General features: G+C 46.3%; 1 pseudogene; it reads right to left on the bottom strand.

Annotated features, from left to right (window-relative positions):
• Positions 1 to 2,181: 2,181 nt before the first annotated feature.
• LOC116076431 lies at positions 2,182 to 2,538 on the bottom strand (annotated as a pseudogene).
• Between the last annotated feature and the right edge of the window lie 369 nt (positions 2,539 to 2,907).

Genomic DNA, 2,907 nt, shown 5'->3' with positions numbered 1-2,907 from the left:
GCAAGAGTTTACTCTTGTCTCCTCTAGACAAAAAGGAATCCGAACAGCGTCCATCAGTGCACAGCGGGCGTGCACCCGGAAGAGCAGGCGGGTCAGCATGAAGCATTCTGCGGTTCTGATCTCCCTTTTGCTTTCGATTCTGGAGAGGCGGCGAATGCTCATTTGGATGATACCTCTTTTCCTTATAGCGAGCCGCTTCTCCCTTCAAGTCCTCCTCTTCAGAGGGGCTCAATTCCTCAGAGCTATCAGGCTCGAGGGGCTTCTGTCTCGAAACTCCATCCCTTTCTCTACTTTTCTCTCCCAGGGCATACTTTCCCTTATCTCTCGCTTCCGCAGGTTGAGCGGAAGGGCCTGTACGCTTGGGTATATCCTTTTTTCTCTTCTTTCTCTCCCTTTTCTCCTGGCTAGCCTCCATTCTCCTATCTTTTCTCTCCCTTTTATTCTGGCTAGCCCCCACTCTCCCCTCTGTTTCTGACATGCTATCTTGTAACTCCTCAAGTGCCCCCGACGCCACAGAAGCGGGGCATTTCTCATCCTCCAGGCAAGAATGTATAACAAGCGCCATTAACACGATTACTGTGGCTTTGGCCGCGCTCTCTAACCCTGAGAAAGTGTCGGAGGAATTGAAATCAAGCAGCATGCCTCTCAGAGCTTACCTTGTCCTGCAGTTCTGAAACCTACCAGCTGTTGTAAGGTTCTCCGGGCGTCCTGGGCTTCGGCACCAGCTGTCGCCAGCGCAGTCGTCTCACCAGCAAGAAGACATGTGGACACTAGGTTCCTTCTGCAGCAACGTTTATTGCCTCCTCTGTAGGGAAAAAAGGGTCGAGCTAATAATCCTCACTGCTTATATACACCACAGTGCGGCGTGTCTGCCAACAGCGCGGCATGTCTGCCCATGATTGGCTGTTCGCTCATTACCCTACGTGACGCCCCAGAATGGGCCGTGACTCGGTGTCTTTTCACTCTACGCACATGCGCAAACAGTTGTTTACTAGGAGTTGACAGTGGAAGTAGGCGCCATCTTGCCATGGCGAATGTCTCTCCAGCTCCACCGCTCCCCACAGTTTACTGCTTCTTCAAAGATCTAATGTCACCCAGGCTGGCCTCAGACTTACGATATAGTCCTGATCTTTCTGTTTTTACCTTCTACATGTTGGGATCACTGGCATGTGCCACTACACCTGGCTCACTGATAATCTTCAGACATTTCCAGTTGTAGAGATCACATTGTTTTAAATATTATTTTAGTGTTTTCAAAGAAAACAGAACAGATAGGATACATTTACATCAAATGGGGATTTATTAAATTGGCTTACATGATACAACCTGGGTAGCCCAAAAATGCCAGTCTCATACCAAAGAGGCTGAGAACCTGGTAGTTACTCAGTGTACCAGGAGGGATGTTTGAGTAATCCCAAACCAATGTTTAATGTCTGGAGGAGCCACGAGTTTCAGTCCACAGTGAGAGCCAGGAGCTAAGTCCTACTACCAGGGAACATTAAAGTCAGTGTTGAAATTAAGCAATGTTTCAGTTGGAAACTTCACTGAGGACAATGGAGTAAGACTGACATTTACATGTGACACTTTGCCCAAGGTCTCTACAGCCCTCTCTTCACTTTGAGGCTGTGTATAAAAGCTCTGACAGTATAAGTATAAGAAATACACTCAGAAGGACAACTGTGTGAAGGAAGTAAAAGTTCCTACCTTCCAGCATGATGCATCCTACCTTCTGTCCACAGCTGCACATATCCACAGTCCTCAGCTTCAGCTACATATTTCTACCTTCCAGCATGACTCGGGATACCCCACAGCTGCACATGCGCAGTCCTCAGCTTCAGCTACAAATTTCTACCTTCCAGCATGACACGGGATACCACAGCTGCATATGCGCAGTCCTCAGCTTCAGCTACAAATTTCTACCTTCCAGCATGACTCAGGATACCCCACAGCTGCACAGGCGCAGTCCTCAGCTTTGGCTACAACTTTTTTTTTCTTTTACTCATTTAAATTTTGTATAGTTAGAATAATAACAACCTTGGAAAAGATATTCACATCAGAATTCACAGCAGGGATCCAGGAACATCTTGTTAGGCTATAACAAAGTTAATCACACCAGAACCAAACTCTGACCACAGCTTTAACCTGTGTCCAGGTAGGAGCCACAATGCCTGGAAACTGACTTCACTCCAAATACTGGTCTAGTTCCAGGGTCTTCAAGGATTCCTCCAGCTTGAGCATTCCTCTTTCCTGGCACAGACGGTACCTCTCAGCCATGGACTGAAGCATCCATTTAACCGGAAGCTTGTGGTTGGAAGAGCCATAAATTAAGACCTTGGTAAGTTTGGAAGATTCCAGAATCTTCAGCTCAAACATGACCTGGCTCACCTGCTCGATGTGAGGCATTCAAGATCCCTGTGGGCCAAACAGGGATTTTAGCACCCATGTGTAGACTTGGAATACACGCTGGATCTTTCAGGTCTTCAAGGACTTTCACCCAAGGGGCAGGAAGTGGGGATGAGGGATATCTTTACGGGTCATGAAGGTTCCCACCTTAATTCCTGATAAGGAACCAGATTTCAGGGAAAATCAGGCTTAACCTTGATGGCCCATGGTTCCAGGATCAGGAAGTTTTCTGGCTACAACTTCTTAAAATGAACTTTTGCAGCAGATGTTTCTGGGAGCAGGTTTTCGTGTAGTCAATGACAGCACCACAGCCCTCGTGGAGGATGTTAAATCTTAAACGTTTTTGAGAAATAGAAATTCAATACTTAATATTTTATTAATAAGCACTTTAAAAAGATCACTGCAGCCTAAGGGTTTATTACAAAATGAAATCATTACTGAATAATAAAACATCACATTAGAAAAGATGAGATCATCTGATAGGGCTTTCAGGCTACTTCCTGC

Source organism: Mastomys coucha, unplaced genomic scaffold (assembly GCF_008632895.1).
Source record: "Mastomys coucha isolate ucsf_1 unplaced genomic scaffold, UCSF_Mcou_1 pScaffold4, whole genome shotgun sequence".
Classification (NCBI taxonomy): Eukaryota; Metazoa; Chordata; class Mammalia; order Rodentia; family Muridae; genus Mastomys; species Mastomys coucha.
This window is presented reverse-complemented; position numbering and strand designations above follow the sequence as displayed.